At 40.9% G+C, this 12544-nt stretch overlaps 1 long non-coding RNA gene across 1 annotated transcript in view; it reads right to left on the bottom strand.

The window, feature by feature from the left end:
* LOC109456170 (uncharacterized) overlaps positions 1–12544 on the bottom strand; it is a 49019-nt gene that overhangs the window by 20748 nt on the left and 15727 nt on the right. The gene's annotated exons all lie outside the window — the stretch shown is intronic.

Consider the following 12544-nt stretch of genomic DNA (forward strand, 5'->3'; position numbering starts at 1 on the left):
GTTTGATATAGTCCCATTCATTCATTTTAGCTTTTACTTCCCTTGCCTTTGGAGTCAAATTCATAAAATGCTCTTTGAACCCAAGGTCCATAAGTTTAGTACCTATGTTTTCTTCTATGCAATTTACTGTCTCAGGTCTTATGCTTAAGTCTTTGATCCATTCTGAATTAATTTTGGTACATGGTGACAGACAGCAGTCCAGTTTCATTCTTTTGCACGTGACTTTCCAATTCTCCCAGCACCATTTATTGAAGAGGCTGTCTTTTCTCCATTGTATGTTTTTTGCTTCTTTGTCAAAAATTATCTGTCCGTATTTATGTAGGTTTATTTCTGGGTTCTCAATTCTATTCCATTGGTCTGTGTATCTGTGTTTCTGCCAGTGTGATGCTGTTTTGATTATTGTTGCCCTGTAGTACAAGCTAAAGTCAGGGAGTGTGATACCTCCAGCATTGTTCTTTTTTCTTAAGATTGCTTTGGCTTCGGGGTCTTTTGTGGTTCCATACAAATCTAATGATTTTTTATTCTACTTCTTTAAAAAATTCCATTGGGATTTGGATAGGGATTGCACTATATCTGTATATTGCTTTGGGTAATACGGCCATTTTAACTAAGTTGATTCTTCCAATCCATGAGCACAGAATGTCTTTCCATTTCTTTGTGTCTTCTTCAGTTTCTTTTAAAAATGTCTTATAGTTTTCAGCATATAGGTCTTTCACATCCTTAGTTAAATTTATTTGTAGGTATTTTATTCTTTTTGTTGTAATTGCCAAAGGAATTTTTTTATTATTATTATTTCTTTTTCTTAGATTTCATTGTTAGTGTATAGGAATGCAATGGATTTTTGTACATTGATTGTGTAGCTGGCAACTTTACTGTATTTGTTTATTGTTTCTAATAGCTTTTTGGTGGAGTCTTTAGGGTTTTCTGTATATAGCATCAAGTCATCTGCAAAGAGTGACAAATTAACTTCTTTGTTCCCAATTTGGATGCCTTTTATTTCTTTCTCTTGCCTGACTGCTCTGGCGAGGACTTCCAACACTATGTTGAAAAGCAGAGGTGATAGGGGACATCCCTGTCGTGTTCCTGAACGTAGAGCAAAGGGCTTCAGTTTTTCACCATTAATTATGATATTAGCTGAAGATTTGTCATATGGCCTTTACTACTGTCACGCAGGGTATCACGCGGTGTCTCTGCTCCCGCTTCCCACATAAGAACACAGGATATAGTGAGGCCAAACAGGAACACCCATGGAGCCATAGGTAGGGGAGTCATACCACTATAGTCTCACTGGAGGCTGGATTCACACAACATGTGACCTGCTGTCTGCTTTTCTGCCAACCGACCAACTCTCGTTAGCTGCAATCTGCCTCTCTACAATCCGCAATCCACACTCCACCGCTTGCTAGCTCAGCCACCATCTTCTTGCTAGCCCCCATTTTTCTGCTAACGTAGCCACGGCAGTTATATTAGTGGCCAATGGCTCACTGGTTACAGCTGACGGCCAACTAGCCACAGCTGATGGCCATCCAATCACAGTTGATGGCCATTTACTACCTGAGCCAGCACCTTTCCACGTGAGGCCGAGAGGCTGGAAACTGCACTCCTGGCTCTGTCCCCACAATTATGTTAAGCTATTTTCCTTCTATACCTATTTTATTCAGTGTTTTAATCATAAATGGATGTTGTATCTTGTCAAATGCTTTTTCTCCATCAATTGATATAATCATGATTTTTGTCCTGTGTTTTGTTTATGTGATGTATCACATCGATGGGTTTGCGGATGTTGAACCACCCTTGTGCCCCTGGGATGAACCCCACTTGTCATGATGAATAATATTTATAAATCATTGTTGCATTTGATTTGCTAGAATTTTGTTTAGAATTTTTGCATCTGTATTCATCAGAGATATTGGTCTGTAGTTTTCTTTTTGTGTTATCCTTATCAGGTTTTGGTATCAGGGTAATGTTGGCCTCATAAAATGAGTTAGGGAGTTTTGTCTCCAATTTTTTGAAAGAGTTTGACTAGGACAGGTATTATATCTTCTTTGAAAGTTTGGTAGAATTCACTAGTGAAGCCATATGGTCCTGGACTTTTGCTTTTGAGAAGGTTATTGATGACCGATTCAATTTCCTTCCTGTTAATAGGTCTATTTAGGGTTTCCAATTCTGCGTGATTCAGTCTAGGAAGGCTATATGTTTCCAAGAGCTTGTCTATTTCTTCTAGGTTATTGAATTTGGTGGCATATAGTCCTTCATAGTATTCTTGGATGATCTTTTGTATTTCTGTGGCATCCGTGATAACTTACCCTCTTTCATTTCTGATTTTGTTTATTAGTGTCTTTTCTCTTTTTATCTTAGTGAGCCTAGCCAAGGGTTTGTCAATTTCATTATTTTTTTTCAAAGAACCATCTCTTTGTCATGTTAATTTTTTCTATTGTCTTTTTGTTCTCTATTTCATTTAGTTCTGCTCTGATTTTTATTATTTCCTTTCTTCTGCTGACCTTGGGTTTCATTTGTTCTTCTTTTTCTAGTTCTTTAAGGTGTAACGTGAGGTTATTTATCTGGGGTTTTTCTTGTTTCTTGAGATAGGCCTGTAATGATATAAATTTCCCTCTTAAAACTGATTTTGCTGCATCCCCAAAATTTTGGTAGGATGTATTTTCATTCTCATTTGTTTCTATGCATCTTTTGATCTCTCCTCTTATTTCTTCTTTGACACAGTCATTCTTTAAAAGTATGTTGGTAATCACCACATATTTGTGTTTTTTTCCTGCTTTCTTTTTGCAGTTGATGTCCAATTTCAAAGCCTTGTGATCAGAGAATATGCTTGGTATGATTTCAATCTTCTTAAATTTGCTGAGGCTAGTTTTATATCCCAATATATGGTCTCTCCTTGAGAATGTTCCATGTACACAAGAAAAAAATGTATAGTCTGATGTTCTAGGATGAAGTGCTCAATAAATGTCAATTATGTCCATTTCATCTAATGTATCATTTAGGGCTGCTATTTTTTAATTTATTTTCTGTTTGGATGATCTATCCATACTGTCAATGATGTATTTAGGTCACTTACTATAATTGTGTTTTGGTCAATTTCTCCCTTTAGTTCTGTTAGTAGTTGCTTGGTATATTTCGGTTCTCCCTGATTGGGGGCATAAATATTGATGACTGTTACGTCTTCTTATTGTATAGTCTCCTTTATCATTATGAAATGTTCATCTTTGTCTCTTGTTACCTGTTTTATCCTGAAGTCTGTTTCATCTGATATCAGTATGGTTCCACGTGATTTTCTCTAGATACCATTTGCATGGAGTGTCAATTTCCACCCGTTTACTTTGAGTCCGTGTTTGTCCTTGTAGCTGAAATATGTCTCTTGGAGACAGCATATGGTTGGGTTTAGTTTTTTGATCCAATCTGCTACTCTATGCTTTTTTATTGGTGAGTTCAGTCCATTTACATTTAGGGTGATTATTGTTATGTGAGGATTCCCTATCATTCTATCTTTGGTTTTCTGGTAAGACTGTGTCTCCATTGTTTCTTTGCCTTTTTGTTGTTGTCTATTATTTCTGTGTGGTGGTATTCTATTATTTTCCCCTCTGTTTCTTCTTTTATTATGTTATATATTCCAGTTCTGGATTTTTTTTGAGTGGTTACCATTAAGTTTATGTAAAAGAAAGTTTCATATTTAGAGTATTCCATTTTCTTCAGCATGCTTACTTTCTCCATTCCCATATTTCAGTTCAGGCCTTTACTCTCCCCCCTTTTATATTCTGGTTGTCACAAATTATCCCTATTTATGTTGGTCAAATAACCTCCTTCAGTATTTCTTGTAGTGCAGGTCGTGTGTTAGAAAATTCCCTCTGCTTCTGTATGTCTGGAAAGGTCTTTATTCCTCCTTCATATCTAAAGAATATCTTTGCTGGATATATTATTCTTGGCTCACAATTTCTTTCAATAGTTTGAATATTTGATTCCACTGCCTCCTGGCTTGTAGAGTTTCTACTGAAAAATCTGATGATAATCTAATGGGCTTTCCTTTGTAGGTTATCATCTTCTTTTCCCTGGATGCCTTGAGGATTCTTTTTTTGTTAATTTTTTACAGCTTCAATACAATGTGCCTTGGAGAAGGTCTGTTTGGGTTGAGATAATTAGGTGTTCTATTTGCTTCTTGGATTTGAGGATCCAGTTCTATCCACAAGTTTGGGAAGTTCTCATCGACTATTTGTTTGAATAGCCTCTCTGTTCCCTTCTCTCTTTCTTCTCCTTCTGGTATGCTCATTATTCTCATATTGCTCTTTGTGATGGGGTCAGAAAGTTCTTGTAGAGTTCTGTCATTTCTTTTAAGTCTCAAGTCTCTTTCTTCTTCCATCCATGTCATTTCCAGATTTCTATCTTTGATGTCACTGATTCTTTCCTCCATCTGGTCAACTCTACTACCTAAGCTGGCTATTTCATTCTTCATGTCTTTTATTGAGTTCTTAATCTCCAGAAATTCTATTTGGTTCTTTTTTAAAATTTCAATCTCTTTGGTAAAATGTTCATTTTGTTCTTTGGCTGTGTTTCTGAGTTCATTAAACTGCCTGTCTGAGTTTTCCTGCATCTCGTTGAGTTTTTTCAGAACTGCAATCTTGAATTCTCTGTCATTTAAGTCACATATTTCCATATCTTTAAGTTCCTTTTCTGGAGACTTTTCACTTTCTTTCTGAGCTGTCTTGTTGCCTTGGTTATTTATGGCAATTACTGATTTATTATTTCTCTTCCTAGACATCTACAGGAGTGGGTTCTGCAACAGGTTAACAGAAAGAGGTCTTTCTTTTGTTTTCCAGTAGGTATTGGTAAATGTTTTATTTTCTCTCTGACTGTAGCCTTTTATTCTCTCTCACACTGTAGTGTTATATTTTCTCTGCACTATTCCGGCTTCTCACACAATGGGGGGATTCCCTGGAAGGCAGGCTTCTCCTCTGTGAACAGTTCGTGTGGGTCATAGGGCACCACTTCCGTGGGGGGATGTGGAGAGCTTCTTAAGTTCCAAAGCTTTTTCAGATTCAGAGCCTGTGTGTCTCTGCAGCTCTGTTTACTCCTTTAGATGATTTCAGTAGTGGGTCTCTTCGTCCTGCCTGTCTGCTGCGCAGGGAGTCCTTTGTGGAGTTATAGTTGTTCAATTTGTTATAAATTCCAGGGGAGATTTCAAGAGGCTCACCTCACGCTGCCATTTTTATGATGTCATCCACAATGTATAAAGCGTACACATTTTAAGAGATGTTATCTATGTATTACTTTTCAAAGTTGAATTGAATTACAGTAGCAATGTGTAGTATGACGTTTGCTCAAAAGATGGCATTAATCAGATGAATGCTAGCGTTATTCATTGTATTACAATTTTAATACAGTTTTTTCCTTTCTTAAAATGTGTATACATTTTTTTGGCACCCTCTGTATACGGTGATGGAAGGCGAGCTGATGGGGTGGTGAGCACACAATGTGATATACAGATAATGTGTTATAGAAATGTATACTTGAAACCTATGTTGTCACCCCAATAAATTTAATTTTTTAAAAAAGCCCTATTTTGGAATAGCTAGTAGGCTAATTATACACTTCATTATTGTTATCAAAAAAATATTAACCACAATCATTCTGGGACAGGCAAAGGGGTTCTCAGTTATAGTCAATACCAAAAGGCCAATGGCCTCATGTAAAGCTATTCCCAGAACAGACTAGGTGAAAGGAGCTGGCCCACCCTGATTCCCCCTGGCTATTCAGCCTTTCAAGATGAGGGCCCCATTTTAACTTCAAAATATTTCTGGTCCCCTCTGTGAGAAGAGCTTTTGTTCTGCCCTGTGACCTTCTGAAACAGTGAGGTAGAGCTGTCTCTAACCTCTGACAGAGGTCCTTGGGACCCTCAACCCAGGCCTGTCTTCCCAAGAGAGTGACCAACTATCCCAGTTTGCCTGGCACTGAGGGAGTTCCCAGTGTGTGGAACTTCCAGAATTAAAACCAGAAAAGTCAAGGGCAAACCGGGACAAATTGCTCAACCTACTCCCTGATCATTCAGTGCTTTCCTAGCTGCCTCCCCAGTTCAGATCCATGAGGACAGAGAGGGGCAGTGTGGTCCTGGCAAGAACAAATCAATAATCATGATTCCTTCCACATGGTGGTTCACCTGCTCCAGACTCTGTGCCAAGAGCTTTTCATGCATTATCTCATCTCACACTATCCACAAATGCTTTCCCCATGAGTCCCAGAGAGGTGAAGTGAGTTCTCCAGGGTCACCCAGCCAGTAGATGGAGAGGCAGGGGACACAGGTCTACCTGACATCAAATCTCACGTTTCACCCAGGAGCAACATGAATATTAACCAATTATTCTACACTGACATACACCACTTGTCAGTTTGCTTGATGGGACGGCCTGGTGGCTCAGGCGGTTGTAGCTCCGTGCTCCTAACTCTGAAGGCTGACAGTTCGATTCCCACATGGGCCAGTGGGCTCTCAACCACAAGGTGGCTGGCTCAATTCCTCGAGTCCCACTAGGGATGGTGGGCTCCGCCCCCTGCAACTAAGATTGAACATGGTACCTTGAGCTGAGCTGCCGCTGAGCTCCCGGATGGCTCAGTTGGTTGGAGCGCGTCCTCTCAACGACAAGGTTGCCTGATCGACTCCAGCAAGGGATGGTGGGCTGTGCCCCCTGCAACTAGCAACAGCAACTGGACCTGGAGCTGAGCTGCACCCTCCACCACTAAGACTGAAAAGGCAACAACTTGACGCTGAACGACACCCTTCACAACTAAGATTGAAAGGACAACTTGACTTGGAAAAAAGTCCTGGAAGTACACACTGTTCCCCAAATAAAGTCCTGTTGCCCCTCCCTAATAAAATCTTAAAAAAAAAAAAAAAAAAAAGTTTTTCTTGAGAAACCCTAAAATGTTTTTACAAAAGTTTCTACTCTCTCAAAATCAAACTCTAAAGTATTTAAGTATCATAAGTCTAAATTGCCCTAAATATATACAATCTGATATATTTAAATATAAAATAAAACTATCAGATCACTCTTTAAAATATATGCAGCGACGAGAATACAAAATAGCACAAACCCCACGGAGGGGAATATGGTAATATCTAGCAAGATTACGTAAGTGTTTATGCCTTTACTCAGCAAACTTACTTCTAGGTATCTATCCCCAAGATACTAGCAAAAAGCACAAAATGACGTATCACAAGTGTTCACTGAGGCACTGTTTATAATAGCAAAAGACTGGAAATCCACATTTTCAACAATCAGGGACTGGTTTAATAAACAACAGTATGTCAATATTATGGAGTGCTATGTACCGATAAAGAAGAATAAGGAGAATTTCTATATACATTCCTGGAATAATCTATAGGGTTCATAATATAAAATGAAAAAAGGCAAGGTACAGAATCATGTATATAATGTACTATCTTTTATATAAGGACTTGGGGAATATAAATGTTTATATTCATATTTGCCTATATTTTAAAACAAAAGCAGTAAGAGTTGAAGAGAAAATGAAAATGGTTTCCTATATAGGGAGGGAGTGTAAAGGATTTAGGGGAAGAGAATGGAAGCTGAATTTCTCTGAATTTACGTTATAGCTTTGACTTTGAATCATGTAGCTTCAGAATAATTTTACAGAATAATTACACAAAATTAAGTCAGAAGAAAATGCACACACACACAAAAAATAAAACACAAAATAAAACAAAAGAGCCTAACTGGGGATCAAGTTGGCAGCTTAACCATACAGAGAATGATTAAAGTGACTTTAAAATACAGTGATCTGGCTGAATTTCCAAGGAAGACATATGCGTATGCTAAACAAACTGCAAAGAAATCTTAAATTGATTACTTCGGTAATCATAGTGTGGTAATAATATTAGTAATATTATTTTGAAACTATTATATATTAGAATAAATAAATAATTATGTTAGTCTTAATAGGAATCAAAATTTTCAGCATAAAAGAGATACAAATACAAAATTTAAAGAGTCAACTTCTGTAATCTTAAAGTTTAATATATTAATATTGACTCCTAATTTACTTTTATATTTTAAAACAAAACAAATACCTATGTCCTAGTTCTGTCTGAAAAAACAGAATTAATGACCCATCCAGTAGCACCAAGCACTCCTAGCACCCAGATTAAGTTCTTTAAATACCATCCCTCAATAAAGGGCTTCTTGCAGAAATGTCTGGAGGGCTTCAGCAGGAAATTTACAAGGTGAGCCTGCAATAGCTTGTGGAACTAGAAAGCAAGGGCACCGCCTGAGACTAGCGGGGTCATGTCAAAAGATGACAGGCGTCGAATCCCAGTGGCCAGAGATGGGACAATTTGAGCATCCAAAAAAATAATAATCACTGCAACGAAATGAAATATATCAAATATATTAAAAATAATTGAGTCCACACATAATACAAAAATAAAAACTGTGTTGGATTCAGGCCATTCCCCTATGCACCCTTCCATGTTCTTGCTGGGTATGCAAAGCATGCAAGGCCCTGACCATTCTTTACCCAGGCCCTTTATCAGGGTTACCTTAGCAGAGAGCAAGGTTGGGGGATGAGTAATTTCTCCCTCCAAGACAAAGGTGATGCCTCATTCCCCATGTCAGTATTTCTCCACTCTGCTGCAGCCCTACTGAATGGGCAGCACCCACCATGTCACCCAGGGGGCTTGGGTGACAAGGGGAACTGATTCAGACATGAACCTCATGCTGCTTGCTGTGACATGAGTAAAGATCCCTTGTCTCTGACCCAGGTGTCACACGATATCCATGAAATTGTGGCAGGCTAACTTGGTGGCTCTTAGTAAGCCAAGATCCCAGACACACCCATCTCACTGGTCGCCTTGGGCAGTTATTAGGACACCAGCTCATTATTTTGAAAATCAGTAAAAAACAACCATTTATTGCAATTCCTGTACAAATTGTACAAGGTCTGACAATTAAGTTTGCGAACTTGTTGCAATGATGCTGCTAACATTTTTTTGATATCAAAGGGATTATTCATCATGAATTTGTACCAACTGGACAGACAGTTAACCAAGTTTACTATTTGGAAGTGCTGAAAACGCTGTGTGAAAAAGTTAGACGACTTGAACTTTTCGCCAGCAATTCATGGCTCTTGCATCACAACAATGCACTAACTCACATGGCACTGTCTGTGAGGGAGTTTTTAGCCAGTAAACAAACAACTGTATTGGGACACCCTCCCTACTCACTTGATCTGGCTCCCAATGATTTCTTTCTTTACACGAAGATAAAGGAAATATTGAAAGGAAGACATTTTGATGACATTCAGGACATCAAGGGTAATACGACGACAGCTCTGATGGCCATTCCAGGAAAAGAGTTCCAAAATTGCTTTGAAAGGTGGACTAGGTACTGGCATCAGTGCATAGCATCCCAAGGGGAGTACTTCGAAGGTGACCATAGTGATATTCAGCAATGAGGTATGTAGCACTTTTTCTAGGATGAGTTCGCAAACTTAATTGTCCGACCTCGTATTTCAGAGCAACTCAATAGTTGATGTAGGCAAAGTTCTTCATAGAAGTTCAATAAATTCAGAATAAATTCGGAAAGGGTGGATAGAATTTGAAAATCACCATTTTGTACACCCTAATATGATAATGAATCTGGGTAATGTTCATTAATGGCTGTTTCAAAACCACCTAGCTAGAATGTGGACGGAAACACTGCAATCATCACGCTATAAGGAATATCTCACAAAAACAGAGACAACAGACATTACCTGACTTCTGTTGTGACAAAATAAGAACTAAATCACACCATTATGAAATATTCTTATAGAAAATTACCCGTGAATATGATTAAACCTCTGCATCTAACTACCGTTCATAGGGAAGACGGGGAAGAGAGAAACAGGCTAGTGGTACCAAGAGGGCACAATCAACAAAGTCCAGAATATGGAGAAGTTTATAGGACAGATGACTTGGTTTCTTCAGTAAAGAAATGACCAGAAAAACAGAGAGAGAAGCAGAACTGCTCGATATGACAGGAGACTTAAGAGACATGTGACCCAAATGCAATCAATGTGTGAACTTTGGGTCCTGATTTAAACAAACCATTTGTGAAAAGCCATTAATGAGGCCACTGGGGAATTTAAACATGATGGGATAGTTGGAGATATTAAGGAATAATTGCCAACTTTTAGGTATTATAATAGCATGTGGTTGTTTTTGAAGAAAGAGACTGAAGTATTCACAGACGAAATGATACAAGTCTGGATTTTGCTTTAAAATAATCCAGTGGCCAGAGTCAGGGGAAGGAGTGGGAGTGGGATTTGGAGCTGGAACAAGATCCGTCATATGTTAATAATTATTAAAGCTGGTCTGGTCACACGGGGGGTTATTTTACTATTTTCCTTACTTCTGTGATTGAAATTTTCCATAGTAAAAAAGCATTTTTAAGCAAAATGGTACTATTCCTGAGCTTCTTAAATAATGCAACTAATGAAATACAAATACATAATAATTCTGTGCTTGACAGAATTAGAACAGCACATTGAATCTGAGGAATTAATCCTATTGAAACAAAGCCGATTTGCTAAAGGTTGTGGGCATTCCATTCTAAAGGGCACTTGGAAACATTTTGTCCCACGCACATACGTAAGTAGATGTCTGCTTTTAATTTACTTTCTGGAAATTATTAGCATAAAGAGAAGGTAAAAATACTGTCAATTACGTGAAAGACATCAGATTTTTGGATACCAAAAAGGAGTAGATATACTTGAGAAGATTGGGGCCCACTGGCCTGGGGGTAAGCAGGAGTGTGCCCTCGATGCTGTCCCAGCTTCCTCTACCCCAGCTTCCCACCCCTCCCTGAATCCACTAGGCACCTCACATTGCCTCTCAGCCTGCACCATAACCCCATTAGGCCGTCCTGGGCCCAGCTTGCTCATATTGGTCCTCCCCTCTTCTCTCCGTTTGCCCATCTTTCTCCAGCTCCTGTGTCTGGGCCTGCAGCCCCAGGTATGTGACATAGTGTGGGAAAGGGGCAGACTCCTGGCCCTGCTGTAAATGTGCCCACATAAAAGGGGCCCCAGTCCTCCCATATCACAGGGAAGGGCCTTGACCTTTGGCCCCCTTCTCCCCCAAGGTTCTCCCCTCCGTCCTCACTTTTCCTCCTCTGAGTCTCCAGATAGGCCTTCCTTTGCCACTCTTATCTAGAAAGGCAGCCTCCTGCATGTTTTGCATCAGGTCCTGCAACATGCTGGCCTCCTGGGCAAGTGGGCCAGGCTGGAACCACACGAGCACCCCCAGTCCTTTGCAGGCTGCCGCCCTTGATGGCAGAAGAATGAGGAGGTTCACATGGAATGGGAGGGGACAGCGTGGAGAGTCAGCACAGCACGTGGCAGAAGGAAAAAGATGGGCTTAGATGTCCCCCAAGAGGGTACACTCAGCAAGTACTGAAAGAAGTGAAAGGTGAATTTAGATGGTCAGCAGATGGTCAGAGATGGTCAGTGTGTCGGGGCAGGGGGCGCAGGGAGGAAGAGATCCCGGGTGAGGAGGAGAAACAGTTGGGGGAAGGGAACCAGTCAGGTGCTGCTTCATTCGTTCTGAAAACAGATGCTGTGACAGACCCAGGCTGAGCAGCAGTGCCTGAGACCAGGTCCTGCTGTGGAAGGCTCCCTACTTAGATGCTCCAGACCTTGATGCCTGAGGAAACACCATCAGAGTACAGGCCTGGGGACCGCTATCAGGGCTCAGAGCCTGGAGCACCATTACCAGAGCTCAGGGCTCCTCAGGGCTGGTCCCAAGAGCTCCATGGCTTGCCGGAAGATAACCTGTCAGTGTTCCGGTGTTTCCAAACCTTCTCAAAAACAGGGCCATAGACCCTGCTCCCCTCACTCAAGCTCCTGTCCAGGGAAGTCTGGCTGGCAGTTCCGGGGAGAAGGAACAAAGGGCCTCCCAGGACCCTGGCCTACGGCAGGCAGCTAGGCCGGCATGCCCCTGCGGAGATGAGGAGCCAGCAAGGAGGAAATTCCCCTGATGAAGGACTGAGTGATAGAGCTGCCAGAGTTCTGTCCTGGAGAAGCTCTGATGCCCCTGCCCCTCTCAGCGGCCCCTCCCCCACCCCAAGGAGGCAGCATGAGGCAGGATGAGGTCTGGAAGAGCACTGGTCTCTAAGAAGGAGCCCCTGTGAGTCTAGCTCTCCCACTGCCTCTCACTTAGAGGTACTTAAAACCCCCCACCCACATACACACTCCTAGCATATCTCTGACAGCCTCTCTGCCTCCACTTCTGGTTTCTCTAGACCACAGTGGGGACGTAGGCCAGGAGTCATATCCGAGAATGGGCTGGACAATATCAGGAACATTTGGTCAGTCTGGCAAATGTACACGTCCGCATCCCACGCTGGCCCAGCTGGAGCTGCCTCCTCCCACCTGCCCCACTGCCACCTGCACACACGCTGCCACAGCCACTCAGCTGTCTGTCATCCATGAGGGTGCGTCACTTGCATCTCCCCACCCATCATCAGTCCCTTGACTCAGGAGTAGCACA

The sequence above is a fragment of the Rhinolophus sinicus genome, chromosome 5 (assembly GCF_057876585.1).
Source record: "Rhinolophus sinicus isolate RSI-liver-muscle chromosome 5, RSI-T2T, whole genome shotgun sequence".
Classification (NCBI taxonomy): Eukaryota; Metazoa; Chordata; class Mammalia; order Chiroptera; family Rhinolophidae; genus Rhinolophus; species Rhinolophus sinicus.